The sequence below is a fragment of the Falco biarmicus genome, chromosome 6, assembly GCF_023638135.1.
Source record: "Falco biarmicus isolate bFalBia1 chromosome 6, bFalBia1.pri, whole genome shotgun sequence".
NCBI classification, from domain to species: Eukaryota; Metazoa; Chordata; class Aves; order Falconiformes; family Falconidae; genus Falco; species Falco biarmicus.
Genome location: NC_079293.1, coordinates 20,336,937 through 20,352,964, shown reverse-complemented (window position 1 = coordinate 20,352,964; position 16,028 = coordinate 20,336,937). Strand labels below are relative to the sequence as shown.

At 37.7% G+C, this 16,028-nt stretch overlaps 1 protein-coding gene across 1 annotated transcript in view; it reads right to left on the bottom strand.

Moving 5' to 3' along the window:
* CSMD1 (CUB and Sushi multiple domains 1) overlaps positions 1-16,028 on the bottom strand; it is a 1,210,323-nt gene that overhangs the window by 984,540 nt on the left and 209,755 nt on the right. The window lies entirely within an intron of this gene.

Sequence of the window (16,028 nt, the reverse complement as noted above, 5' to 3'; positions counted from 1 at the left end):
TTGTACTGGCTCAGAGCTGGAGAGAATCATTAATGAAATATTTGAACAGAGATAAGTTTAAGGACATTCTGTGCACTGTAACGCTTGGATTACTACATGCATTTTAAGCACTTCAGAACAAGTATAATCCCAGCATTTTATTGTTATACCTAAACCAGGAAAGTATTTCAGGCTGCAATTTTACTTTTAACTTCCCAGCAGTAGGGTCTCTGAGGCTGAATCTTTCAGAGTAGTGCTGTCAAATGCTTGTGGGAGGTTTCTAAATCTTAATAAAATGAATTCAATAAAAGGGATTTGCTGCTAAAACTAAAGAACTAATAACCAATAATTTTCTACTAAATTTCAAATATAACAAAAAATCTAATGAAGAGATAAAAAGGCTATGGGGATTCAGGAAGCCTTTAACACAATAATCTTCTCTAGTATATCTACCAAGGATTCATATCACTTTAATAAAACATAGGTATTATTAAGCATTCCTGAAGAAGGGAACCTGTTATACCATGAATGTAGCATGAAAGTTTCAGCTCTGTGATGTTCACTGTAACTTGCCAGCATTCTTGCAGATGCTTTGCATTTATTCCTCTTCCTACAGCTATCAGGGAAATATCCTGCAAGTATCACAAGCCATTTAAAACAATTTAATTGATGCAGGAATAATGTTCTGAAAATAGAAAATTACAGTGACAGCCTACCACCCTAATACTCTAATGAACTACCTCATGTCTCAACATCCAGAAACTGGTTTGTGTAAATCAAGTACCCCCTGCAAGCCGTGCTACACCACAGCTTTCCTACCACTCTGGTGTGAAAAGGTTGCTTTGAAAGAGGAGAGCTATCAAGCAGTTCATCTAAAAGCTATTAAAGACAGAAGCACCTTTTAGGAGCAGAAATTTGTAATGCGGGTGTAGATAATTACATACGTAAATGCAGTATATTAACTACCTTTCTGACTTCCAGGGGGATGAACAAATTACCTCCCCAATCTCTTATGGATCCTTACAGCTGGCTTAAGGTAAAATTGAATATCGCTGTGGTAATAAGTGAGCCCTCTGACCCCCAAAATGACCACAACTCAGCAGCTTCCTTACTGAGGCACTTGCTAGCTACTCACAGAAGTATTTGCAACTGTCAGTGCAAACTGTCAGTCTTATTCCAAAAGGTGCTGTGTACTCCCTACTGTAGATTCAAGCTATTGTGCATTATTCTCTTGGAAAAGAAACAAATTCTAATGATAAATGAGGCAGCCCATGTTTTACCACTGTTTAACTTAAGCATATCTTACCACCCATAGCCCTTTCTTTCTCCAGTTTGCTTTTGCTCTCCTGTTCTGAAACTATTCATAAACATGCTGCCTACTCACTTTGTACCCAAGAAATATGAGGTAAAGGAGAACCATAAAGGAAAATGATTAACTGTGAAATGCTATTTAGGTTTGCTCTTCATTTTATATGCATATATATAAATACATACTTACTTAGTGTTCAGTAAACCCCCCCAAAAAACCCTAGAAGAAATTTATATACAGTTAACTCCTAGCAATCTCATTGCTGCACACTGATAACTGCAAAGAGGATCTTGCTTCTGAACTAAGCCATACCCAAAGACACTCTAAAAGCTGTGCAGGCCCAGAAAACTAACACCCTTCTAGATCTGTCCCTGCTCAGTTAAGACATGAAGCATGTTAAACAGAACAGTATTTGGAAAAAAGGATCAGCTGCTAACTGTATGATACCCATTTTGTCAATATATGTACATCTAAAACCCCAAGAACTGTCAAATGTTACACCTCTGCCAAGGAGTAAATTCTGCATCGAATCACTTATAAAAGATTCGGTATAGGAAGACATACTTGGAAAGCAGGAATGAAGAGACTTAAGGGTGACAGTTGACAGCAAATCAGACAGGAGTTGACAATGCATTATCTCACAAAAAAAACCAGTTTCTAACTGCAAAGAAACCACAGACCTGTAAGAGGACACTGATGAGATTAATTAAAAATATTTTGGGTTTTATGGGTGCCTTAATAGTAGGAAGTGTCAACAAAGTAAAGATACAGAACATACTGGAAAAAAATAGTAAAATAATATTAATATCAGCAGAGTTTAGTTAGTTCTACTGGGATGAATGTAAGCACAGAAGAGAATGTAGACTGAATACACCCTGAAAAGATCTACCCACACAATTCACTTTAGTTCTGGCCCTTGTGTCAAATAAAAAAAATAAATGTTTTTCACAAGATGTGCAGTCATTGATTGAGTATAATATCAGTACAATGAACTATTTTAACATTAAAGGTGTATCAGACTGCCAAAATTTTATTATTATGAAACCACATCATTGTTTATATGAATATAAACTATGCTGTTAGTATTAATTTTCTGTCATATATTGTCTGTAAGAAGATATTTCAGGACAGCTATTTTAGGTTTATGATATAAAAAGTATAATTTAAGAAAACTGATGTTCTTGCCTTACAGTTGGAAATGATTTACACTGATTTCAGCCTTATTTTATCTTAGAAAGGTTTTTTGCATATTCCATACCAGCCCTATTTGCAACTGCTCAGGCTCAACATTTCTCACTTATGACCCCTAAGTGACAGCTCACCAAGAAAACTTAAAGCACTGCAATTTTGCCTTAAATGCTGAGCCATGTAAGTGGCAGAATCACTGAGAATCAGTAGAATTTAAGTACTGTTTTGCCATAAGATTTTGAATAAACCTCACAAAATATGAACCCTATACCAGTATCTAATAATTAAAACTAACAAAGTACAGGTTTATTGATTTTTTTTCCAAGTTTCAAATGCTTCTACAATAAACAAGCAAAAAGACAACCACTTCTCGTAATTCATAAGGTATTCTGTGAATAACTGATACATTTATATATATATATACACACAGACGTAAATGTATACATATACATATTTACATAGAAAGCAGTTTTTGCAAGATAGATGTATTTTGAACAAGTAAACTATAAAATGCGCCAAAATTAAATATAGTAAAAGCAGTGATGATAAAGATATTTTGAACAATTATAACTATGAAAATTAAGTCACATTTATTCTTCTTGTAACTGTGAGCATTACCTTCCATTCTGCAGCTACAGAGGAACACAGCAGCTAGTAGTGAGGCTAAGAGATGTCTAGAAAGATCATATCTCCCTCATTCTTTAAAGTAGATTCTACTGAGTTACAGTAAGTTTAGGAAGTAAATAAGAATAGCTGCACTCAGCCAGATTAAAGGCTCATTCACCGCAGCATCTATTCTCAAACAGCAAGCCAAAGGAGGAACAAGGACTGTACCAGAAAATTTCCCTCCCCTTCAAGATCTACATCACAGGGATTTTTTTTGAAGGAACACATTCCAGTAGCCTCATCTTTGTGTTTAATAGCCCTTGATAGATTTCTTTTCTATGAACTTGTCCAGTCATCCTCTGAGTATATACTAACTAATAGGATCTTTCACATATTCTAGAGGGATTCTTAAAACATGAAAAATCCTTCTTTGTGTTTGTTCAGCAGCTACCATGTGTTAGGTTCATTTGATGCTCCACAAATTTTTTGTATGAAAAGCAAACATACAAATGGTTCTTACTGATGCTTTTTACGGCACTTAACCATCTTATTGACTTTTATCATGCCCAGTATATTTCTTTTTCAAAGTTTAAAAGTTGTACTTTATATAGCTGTTCTCTGTACTAAAGTAATTTTATCACCTTTTTCTGAACCTTTTGCAGCTTTGTTATATCTTTCATGAGACTGGGATACCAGAACTTCTTGTAACATTGAAAATGTATATGAATCATTTACACAAGTATATTTTTAATCCCTTTTTCTGTTCTCCTACTAATTAGATCTGTTCTTTTGCTAAGGTAAGCATTAGCTTGACATTTTTATAAGCAAGATTCCTTTCCTCCAGAATTACAGCAAAGATAGAGCTTGTCATTTTACAAGGAAAATTAGGAATTTTTTTTTCACCTGTAGATTTCCTACATTTATTACTACGTGCATCACATCACATTCATCTACTCCGAATTTCATCAACTACTTCAACACCTTACTTGGTTACCTAAGGCCTTTTTTGTAATTCTTCACAATCGGTCCTCATTAAATCATAAATTCCTATCATCATGGTCACTTCACTACTTACCCCCTTTTGCAGATAATTTCTGAGCGTACTGAATCACACAGATGCCAGCACAGATCTCTCTGGGATGCCGTGGTGACTCCCTCCATTGTAAAAAATGGCCATTTTCTCCTATCCATTAAGCACAACTCTTAGCCAACCTTTCAGCAATGCACAAACTTTCTTATGCCCTGCCTAATTTGTTTTCTTTACTATCTTTACTGAAGAGCTTTTGTCAGTGTCTTTTGGAATTCTGATCACCTTTATCCACATTCAGGCTGACTCATTCAGAGAACTCCAACAGATTTGAAAAATATATAATTTTAAAATAAAACCTCGATTCTTATTCAATATATCATATTTAACCATGTGTTAATTGATTATTTTAATATAGTTTCCTAACACAAGTTCTAGGTGTTCCAGCATTTAGCTCCTTAACTCCCCTTGGTCCCTTTTAAATATGGGCATCTCAGGCGAATTGCAGCTGGAGATTACACTAGCAGTGCAGTAATTTTTCCTTGATTGTCCTTTAAACTCTGGATAACACATGGGACTCCAAATATTATTGTTTATTTTTTCTACTTTTTCCACAAACTGTTCTACCAATTTTTCAACTTTCAACAGATACATTGATGAATTTTCCACGGAGAACAGTTCAGGCATGGGAATTGCAAAATGTATCTGTTCTTTGCTGTCTTCAGTAATCTACCCTTTATAATTCTAAGTATCTATTGGCCCAGCAAGGCTGTCTTGCAGGCTACTTGCTCCAACTGTGTTTAAAAGAGGAATATTTTTTAATTTTACAGTGTTGGCCTCCAATGCTCTTGGAAACAAATGTTTTATTTCCAGGAAAGCCTTCAGAGAGTATTCAGCAGCCCCTAAATCTTACTGGGATCTTGCCAATACACACACCTTCACCTACCTTGCCTTGGGATTATCTCCCTCTGGCAGTCTGCACAAAACAGCAATAATCACTTTCTTTGCATGTATAGCAGGATGAATCCCCAACTCCATCATCTCTCTTATCCTTATTTGTGAGGCCTTAATTATAAGAGTCGATGGTTAGAGCCCTCATGGATTTTAAATTCTCTCTCCTGCACAGAAAATTCAAACACACATATCACATCCCCAGAGTACCTCATGCTTGCAATTCTGACTTTTCTAACTCATGTATGTGCACACATGCAGGAACTTTAGTACTGCAGTAAGTATTGGCCACAACTTAAATGACTTTCAGCAGCAAAGCTGAAGACAGGAAGTTTTGCAAATACGACTTTTAACAAGAAAAGTAAAAACCAAATGTTCCTAAGACTGCAAAGATGTGTTACACATATGTAGAATAAAAAAATTTCTTCTTGGACTACAACAGGTAACTACAGATTTAAATTGCTGCCATCACCAATGGAGATGGTGGGACCAGTAAGATAGCTGTAAGACATAAACCAGTGGTTCCGCACTTTGTTGCAACCACCTCTTTTTCTATGCTTTTGTGTTTTCACATGCTGCCTTTGTATTTTCTCCTTTGTTGATGTCCACCATAAGCTCCTAGCTCTTCCCACCTTCGCCAAGACCTGCAGGCCCACGCCAGCCCCTGCCACTGACAGCCCATGCTCTGCACCAAGCCGTTATCATTTCTTTCTCATTAGTATATTCCAAAGCCATCTTCTGATAATGTTTAAACGCAGTAAGACTGTTATTTCCTAAACTAATTTCAGTCAAGAACAGAAATGTCAAATGGCCAGAGAGACAAAGTCACTATTTTCTGAGGACTGTTTTAAACAGCATTTGACTACTTCCAGTGTCCTTTAAAAATCAATTATTAAGTAATCCTCACACCACCACCAAAAGGCACTTTCCATTGAATGAATCATATCAGAAAGTACTAAAATTCTGTTAATTTAGGTATCACTGATGATTTAGTCACAACGGCAAGCCACCATCCTTGCTGGCAAAACTGAAGCATACCCCAGAGCACAAAGATCTCACGAAGCAGCCACCTGTACCACGCCAGCATCTGCGTGCTGCGTCTGCCGTTGCCTTTCAATGTCAGGGAGAACTTGTGCCACAAAGCTTCAATACCACAGATACTTAAACATATTCAAGGCAGTCCCAGCCCAATACGAAATGAGAACAGTGTAAATTTACTCGTGATGTTATGTTTTTGCAAGACCCAGGCAAAAATAGTTAACTTCAAAAGAATTAGGGAGAAATTGTTTAAAACTTATCTGATCTGAAATAATGAATAACGATCTGTTCAGTTTTATGATAAAAAGCTCATCTGTGCACCCACAAAGGAGCACAGAGAGACAATGGCAGATGGGGCAGCCCAAGCACCACCATGCCCCAGCTCTACCCAAGCCCATCCCAGGAGCCGTCAGCCCATCACAGGCCCATCTCCATATGCCTGGAGGAACACAGGGGGCCCCCGTGCAGGTGGGAACCCAAAGTAAGACCTCAGAGAAAGGATGCCCTTGTTCAGGGCCTGCCAGGGCTGTCCCAGGACAGCCTCAGTCCCACTGTCCAGGTGTGATGCCCACCATGACAGTCCAACAGGAGCAACTCCAGATCCCCTTCCAGACCGGGGAAGGTTGCTGCCTCGGGTGTGGGACTTGTTATGAGATGCTGGGGAAAAGCATTTTGCAATTGCACAAGACTTATTATGGGGCAATCTGGGAAGAAACCTGAGGTTGGGAAGGGAATGAATTTAGATGAATTCAGAAGGAACATCTGTGATAAAATGGAGGAGCAAGGGGACAAACAGAGCTGTAAAGAGTGGCCTGTCTGGCTGTGCCCCCACAGGGGTCACAGCGGTCCATGGGTGGGTGGTGCCAGCTTGGGGCAAGTGTGGGTCAGGTGCCAGCAGCTGGGCTGGACCATGAGCCAGAGGGGGTGTATGCCTGGGGTGCAGTGACTGGGGAGACCCCAGTGAGTGACACCAAGTGCCAGCCCCAGGTGGGACCAGTGCCAGAGCCTGTCTGGCTGCAGTGCAGCACTGGGAGCCAGCAGCGGTGTGCGAGTGAGCATGTGAGTGCTGGCTGTGGTCTGTCCAGATGAAATGGTGAGCAGGTGACGTGAAGGGGAAGCCAGGAGGGTTTCTCCAAGGATGAGATCACAGGTAGGTGGTTACTGGGGACCAGGGGTATTGTGGTCAGCTCTGTGGGTGGGTGGGTAGACCTCGGACCTGCTCAACCAGAGAAGTGAAACAGGATGAGGCCACTGGTGCTGCCTGAGTTCATGTGAGTGCTGACTGTGTCTGCCTCTTCATCTGTGTAGCCAGATGCATGTGTAGATATGTATGCAGTGTATACATGTGCTCTCTGTGTGCGCATCTACTGGGAAAAGCTTCCCAGTCTTGACACTGCCTGCATCTGGGGCACAAAGATGGGACAGCCTCACCTCTGCCAGCTGCCAAATTCAACCCTTCCTAACACAATTGTCTCTGAATCGTTAAACATTCTGTAGCTTGGCAGCTAAAGCTAAAAACAGAAAAAAAAATGGCAGCTAAATTGCAAAATTGAGATTGATTTCCTTTAAATACCATTTCCATTCAAACCCTGCAATTTTTGTCTGTGACCAATTTAGGACCTTCACTAGGTCCATCTCACGAGATGAATGATGCGTAAATGCTCGAATCCATGCAGTAACCTTAAATTCTGATGCAGACATTTGCACAGTGACTGCAACTTCTTCAGTCTATAAAACATTTCAAATTCAGACTTCTAGCCGCAGGATATATACTCATGGATTGTGTTGATGAAACAGAAAAGCTGGTGTTTCTAAAGTCTCAGATTAGTACCCTGAGAATCAGGCAACAGCTTTGTGCACAATTTCCTATATATATTTAAGCCTTTATCCAGCACCCAACTGAAATTAAATTGTCCTGAAGGTTAAAGATCATTATTATTATTCAGCAAGAAGTACTGAAACAAATCCCGACATAATGGTAGCTTTGCTGTGTACCAGAGCAAAGCATCTTAATTGCTGGTATTTGGAAGTTTTTTTTCTTTATTTTAATGAAGTTCTCAATGCTGAAACACATATTATACATCAGCTGGATTATGCTGCTGTTACAAATTGAGAAAAAGAGATTTCATGTTCCCTTTTCAATACTGGAATGTCCAAAAAGACCAATAAATCAGTATTCACACAAGTTAATCAGGGAATAAAAGGCAGCTAAAAATGTTTCTCTGCAGGAAAACATTTTTTTTAAAGGTCTTCTAGTTCTTTTTGAAAAATCCAGTCTACAATACCATCAATTCAGTGCCACTGGCTAGTAGAGACAAAAAACCAAAAATACCATAATCATTCTTTCAAGACTACAGCTTGGCACTCCTTCCTTCTGACAAAGCATTATGTTCTTAGTTAAAAGCAAGTAGACTATATGAGGTTGGTTTATCCCTTTTCCTTAAAAAATAATGATTTTAGTCCAGTAAAGCAAAGTTCTCCAAATTCTCTTTGTTCTTCCTTCGCCTTTACTCCAATTGGTTTTAAGATTCATCGAAGTGAAGGAAAGAAAATGCATTAAAACAGAGGAAAGTAATGCAAGTTGTATACCAGATTTGAAATACTTAAGTGCTGGTGTTGAAAAAAGTTATTTTACAAAGGGTAAGATCCTATTTTGTAAAATGCTGAGGTAAAGACAGATTTAGTGCCCTTTAAAGAAAGACTGTTCTTCATAGATGCAAATGCATTCTGCAGATGGAGATCACTAAGGACAAGGTGGACTTTATTTGTTTACTTTCTAAAATAAAGTAAAATACATTGAGGCTTTAGGGAAACATCACTACTACTCTTACAGTTGCTTAGCAACAGCTAGTAGAACCAGAGAATATGGCATAGCTTAGGTAAATAAAAGGCAAGTGCTTATTTCATTGTTTGTGAAATGCTGAGACTCAACCAAATTCTCTTCTTAGCGTTACTGCAATACAAGCAACTCAACTGTAGGCAAGCTACTCTGAGGACTTCTTTATTTCCCTTCTGCCAGACTCCTGCAACATACAGGATAACTGTCTGTACTTAATGTGATCACTTCAGTATTGTCACTTTGACGTTCCCTTTTTATTGATGCCACTCATCCAAACCATTTCACTGACAGCATTGCCTACATATCAGGATCTTACAGCAGGTTTCTTTATTACCATCTTTGTCACTGGATACCCACATCATGACACTGAGAAGTGTAACACAGCTCAAGCAGTTTGGTTTTATACTATTACTAAAAGAGCATATTGTCAAAAAGCCCAGTCCTGAAAACTGGGAAAAGTCCATTCATCTCATTTTAACTGCTCCATGAGCATAGTCTACAATAACTACCTTTTCTTCCCTGACAGTTATTACTTTGTGCATTACTTCTGTTAGCCAGCACCCTTTCCAGCATTTTTTCGTCTCTGTGTGACCACAGAATCAGTCCAGAAAAGGTTTCAAATTTGTTAGTCTCTGCCATTTTATTTCATGCTTTCTTTGCATTTAAAATAGAGTGCAGAGTCAACTGACATCAACTAAGAAGGACAAATACTATCTTCCAAATTAGATTGCCAAGTCATAACTTGAGGAAAGCGAATGAGTGGCAATAAATTCTTCAGTAGTCATTAGATTAGTTTTATTTTCAAAGGTGGAAGAGTTATTTTTAGAATTTAATTTAGAAAGATCAGATGACATTACATTAGATTTTAGTGTTAAAACAATCACCTTTGCTAATACAAATGCATATTTCAGGAATTTCATTTTTCACATAAAAATTACATTTTATGCATCTACTGCAAGAAATCCTGCAACATTCCTCTTGACAGGTATACTATTTCCATACACATAATAATGCTTCTTATTTAAATTTATATTTTATATAAATCAGAATATGGGCACTACTGTCCCATGCAATGCACATCTAAGAAAGACTTCTACGAAAAATTAACAGTAAACCACAGCAAACAATATTACAGCATTTGCAAAGTGAACTATAATCAAAATATAGGTAGCATGACAACACAACCATGTTTAAAACACGAATTTCATTGCCCTTTTGATGTTAATAAATTTAACACACACAAAACATACACAATCTACTACATTCATTAACATTGCCAGGGTGAGAATGACGCAACAGACATGTATTCTTTGGAGGTTAGAAATTCAAAGTACACCTGTGTGAGATATTCATGACTGGAACAGTGTTCTAATAATCTTAAACACAGAAAATTTAGTACCTCATGGTTTGCACAGTATTCAAGTAATTACTGATTTTAACAGGGCAATGAGATGGAATGGAGGATGGTGCTCCTGTGCCTGAGTCCTGATGTCTGTAGCTGACATTTACACACAGCAATATTCAAACACAGTAGCTAACCACTATCTTGCATCAACAATAACAAACACAATTGCATGGGTAACTACAGGTGTGATTCAGCGTTGTTGCGCTGATTTGGTGCTCCCAGTTCATACTGGAGTACATGACTAAAGAATAAGATATTCTGCTGTATCTACAGAAGATCTAGTTTTACTTCTCCCATACTAAATAAAACGTTTCAGTTTTATATTTTCCATTGTGTATATCTCAAGCAATTATAAGATTTGTAAACAATGGCAAGTAATGTTGTGAACTGTGACAAAGATGCAATTAATGTTCGCTTTAAGGCAGAGCTGATTAGAATGATACTTTCTAAATAGCATATACAGTATATCTATGACTAATTAAACGCATTCTGCCCATGCACATGATTCAGATAGGTTACAAAAATAAAAGTTTACACAATTAATTGAATTAAAATAAATCAGAAAACTTAGATGATAGTACAAATTGGAACTATAAAACATACAAGAGGATATTTATGACATTACATACTTATAGACATCATTTCTTCTAATAGCACAGCACTTCATGAGATACTGTACCTCTCAGAGCTGGTTTGCCTACACTACATAATTGATTGTTTCTTATAGAATAATGGTGGATGCTCTATTGAAATACCAACCTGAAAAACCACCCCAATATCCAACTGTTTATGTGAGGTGAAGCACATGAAACTGCAGACACTGAACTTACACTCCTTCAGGCCTTTTCATCTGGCCTTTGCCCTCACATACTGCCTGTATATCACAACACACAAGCACTATCTCAGGGACTAGTTCTGAACTGGATTGCTCAAAGGGATTTTTCATCCTTGATTAAGCACATTTGAAATATGCAGAAGAGAGATCTACCTTTTGCAGGAATATTACAAGCAGTACCCTATTATGTTCATTTTACAAGAAATACTGTACAGAAGAAAAAAGCCATCTGCATCACTGACTCATCCTCAGGAGCCTGTGTGACTGACAGGCAACAGGGAGCCAGAAGAAGCACAGCAAGCAGACACTATTCATGTTGGCACTGCTAAAGCTGGTTGTGCCAGGGTGGTCAAAATGTAGGCTGATCTGCCATGTCAGTGCCAGGACTGTGGTGCAGAATTGCTCTTGGACCTGTGAGCTATACTGATGTTCATAGTCACTGCTTCCACAGAACACGGTGATGGGTTTCTCTAGGACATTTTTAACTTACCACTCATGGGAGATATCCTTATGGCTGTTCCTCTGTAAGGATTCTAATGCCAATAATTTCTGGGCAAAGTACAAATACAACATTGCCAGTTCTTTCTCTGGGCCTAAAATAAAACTTTGGTATTTGTGATAATCAAGGAGTAACATTTCAATTAAAATAGCTGAGGTATGGGGGTGTTGAGTAGTGGAAGGGGCTGATTCTGAAACCCTAGCCTTTCTGAACAATAACACAACGTATCTGAAAATCAAAGTGTCCAGGAGTGTGATCAGACTCCCGCTAAAGTCAATGACAATTCTATAGACTTCAGCAAGAGAAGGAGCAACGTTGAACATACAGGCTCAGATTCGTTATGTATCTGGCTCACTTCCAGAAGGAGACAAAATCTGAGAGGGAAATGAGTGGCATGGTTCCATACAAGTAGACATGCCTTTAGACATGTGCATGGCCATCAATTAGAGCATGGTAATACTCTAAAATGTTAGCTTTCACTCATGTTACATCAGACTGCTTTATGTCATGCTGTCTTACATCTCATCTGACAGGCACATTTCTGTTACAAAACATAGAAAGACAAAGAAAACAGCAGTGATTTGAAAGCAACGGACTTATTTTAGTTGAGGTGACTAGCCAATTAACAGTTACGATAAACTTTAGCTAGTTTTTAATTATACTTGTCCCTAAGAGTAAAAAACCTTGCCAATACTACAATTTTTATACAATCAACCATAAATTAGTAATTCAATCCACATTGTACTAGTTATTGGACTACAAATGCATGATTTACTCTTGAAATTCTGAAAGCGCTCACCTCTGTCACATCCTTAGGACACCTGACCCCCAGTTTATCCTGCTATCTACAACTTCCCTTATTCAGGGAGGAGCGTGATCGTATGTATATGAAAAACACTGAACATATGGCTCTTGTGGCAGAAACTGTAAAATTAAATTTTCCACAGTGGCTTGCTGGACAGTGGGCCAAATACTGGTTTCATGTTTCAACTATAACAAGGTAACTATAATATCTACTTTCTGTCATTGTAACCTATACTTGAAGAAGAAGCTGTATAATTCACAGTATGGTTGTCAGCTGGAGTCATCCAGTGCATACAAAAAACGTTCTTAAAATGTCACGGATTATGATCATCTGGTGATGAATGACCACATTTACTATAAATAAAACAATTTAAAATGTAAGCAAGTTCGAGATTCCTGCCATTTTACTTAACAGGTACATTTCCACATTTTCATTTCTAAAGCATTGATTCTGTAGGATATCAAAACAACTAGAGCCAGGAAAGGGAACATCAAAGGTCACGTATGAAAGTATAACCACATTAGAATCAGAGCACTTGGAGAAACACAAGACACCCCCATATACACCTCCCAAACCTCTTCTTGGTGTCATTGCTAAAAGAAGATGCCATCAACAACGCAGGTTTATTATTACTTAGCTTTGATCTATCTCAGCATTGCCCTCTTCAAGCCAACTGTCTTTGTGTTACACTTTGCAGATTTCCAGTTGACATAAGCTGGCGTGTCTTCACTAGCTACATCACATCAGATCAACTATAACACTAGCTGAATTTCAACACATATGTTGATTCTACCATCCACCTTTCTTCCTTCCCTTCTTCCTCACTTCCTTCAGTTTTCAAATAATTATTTAGTAAAAGCATTTTATTACTCTTTAATCTGATCTTCTTAATATTTTATTAATTTAATATTTTAATTAATTATTATTTTGATATTTGTATTCTTCTAAGGCAAAACACTACGTAATTAGTAATCAAAGGAAGTACAAGCAAAAGGTCTAACTCAGGGGTCCTCAAACTACGGCCCGCGGGCCAGATACGGCCCCCCAGGGTCCTCAGTCTGACCCCCGGTATTTACAGAATCCCCCCGCCGGGGGTTGGGGGGGAAGCAAGCAGCCGCAGATGACTGACTGACTGCTACTTCACCCGCGCACCAGCCCCCTGTTTAAAAAGTTTGAGGACCCTTGGTCTAACTGTTTACTGCATTTGTGAAACCTTTTTCCAGGTTCTTTGGCTGTTTAGTTGCATGATGGACGGAACAGATACTGAATTTCAGTTGCCACTTCATTTACTTTGCTTTACAGAAAGGCTATGTGAAGAGCTGCAGGAAGATTTCGTGATACTGAGAAATTCCACGTTGACAAAGGTACAGCAACACTGTACCCAAGCAAAGCCCAATTTTGCAAACATAGCACTGGGCTCTAGGATACCTATTAGGACTCAGGAGAACAGTCACAGAGTAGCTGCAGTGTTGAAGTAATGTGTTCATAAGAATCAAGAAACTGAACAGAGTGTTTAAAATTATTAGAGGAAACAAAGTGTCATTAAATCCTATATATATACTATCTAATCTGAGTTCTGCATGCTAGAACAAACCTGCAATCTTAGAAAAGGTGTAGATAAGAGCTATAAGAATGATTGAAGGTATGAAATAGATTCCATACAGAGAGACTAAATAGACTCAACTTTTCTAGCCTGCAAGAGACTGCCGAGGGAGAAAACAGGAGAGGTCCACAGCATCACAAGGGTAAGAAAAAGTGTTCTGTTGTTTTTCTTTCCTTTATTTACATTACTAAAAACTCTACTTCTGCTAAGTTCATTAAAAAAAAAAAAAAAAAAAGGACATATAGTTTCACCTAGTGTACAACCAAGCAGGCAAACTTATTTCAACAAGAAAGCAATTAGACCGTAGCAAAAGAGAAATCAGTAAAAGAAAAAAAAAAATCCAACAGAGTATTTTAAAAGGAAAGATAAAACCTATGGCTTAGAAAGTCTCCCAGGCACACAAATCTAGAAGAAAGAAGGTGTATCTTGGAAAGTATGCTTATAATCTTAACAGTTTTCCTACCCAGTGGCGTAGGTAAGATGCCAGACCTGACAGACTTCAGTCAGACACACTATGTTCTTCACATTATACTCCCGTATATCTGAATATCTGAATATCCTATCACTGAAGACGGAATATCCCATAGCACTATTAAAACACCTAAGGTTATCTAAGTCAGGTTTTTAATTATATGAAACAAATAGGTTTTATGCTTTAACACATTTGTTCTCTTCTACATGGAAAGACACTACCAACTTGCACATTAGTAAGTAGAATATCAACCATTCTTAATCTTTGGATATTATTGACTTCATGAAAATTTTTACAGAGCTAACACACATTGTTTTCCCTTTCCTTGTGAGACCTTTCTTTGCCTTTTTTTGAGATTTTTTTTTTTTAAAGGTATTATTAACAGCCAAGCTGATCAACAGTTATAGTAGGTGATCAATATTAATAGTGGTAGTTATTACTGGATGTCTTGAACTGCACATTTATATCAAACAGGATTTTCAAACTTCCCATGAAGCATTCATACGATGTGAGCTTTGGCAGAGATAATATTTGCATAAAAATATTTATTATTGTTTTTCCCAATAGGAAGCAAGTGAAGGACTACATGCACATGAATTAGAATGCAAGATGAGACTATATTAAGCAGTAATTTATTGTGAATAAACCCTTTATTTTCAATAAGTAACAACAGTTTCTAATAATACAAGAGTCTGGTCCTTAATTTTCACAGCCTGTTCATGAAACACTACCTGTTAGTTTGAAACTGCCTGCCCGATTTGGGCTGACTCTTCCAAATATACCATTCTGATAAACTTACAGACACTATGAGTTGTAGAGTGACCTTGGAAACTTCATTTTGCATTTTGACATATGCATAAGAATGATAGAATTCCCTTACTGAACTAGCTGGACCAGTGGTATATTGCAGGCCACAAAAAAAGTTTAGCAAAACACCACTGTAATTTTTCTGAAAGTCTTTCCCCACAAAGACAAAATGCTATATAAATAATAGAGAGAAAACACACATTTTTCTCACAAAGGAATGAAGTTACAGGTCAGCTCTTTAATTAGTCAACCGAAGACACAGCAGGTTATGAAATAATTGACAGCCAACTGCATAGTGGGAAAAGGTGCCTGAAACCTTGAAATACTGATAGTCCTTAAAGCAAAACTTAGATGAGACTGTTGTTTTCACATATAATCTTCTTCAACATATTTACATTTCAAAAAGGGTAATGACTGAAAGGATTGACAAAGTCCTTGAACAAAACTGGGTTTTATTCATAAAAGACTGATTTTCCTTAAACTGTACAGATTATGTGTGATCAGAACTGTAAAACCAATGTATGCCAAAAGTAGAGACAGGAGCTTGCCTCTTACAAAGATAAAAATATTCACACTGAACAACGAGCAAGAATTAATGGGCATCTTCAGCAGGTGTTTTATTTCCCAATACTAAGAGTTTCCATAGTACCTGTATAATTAAGAAA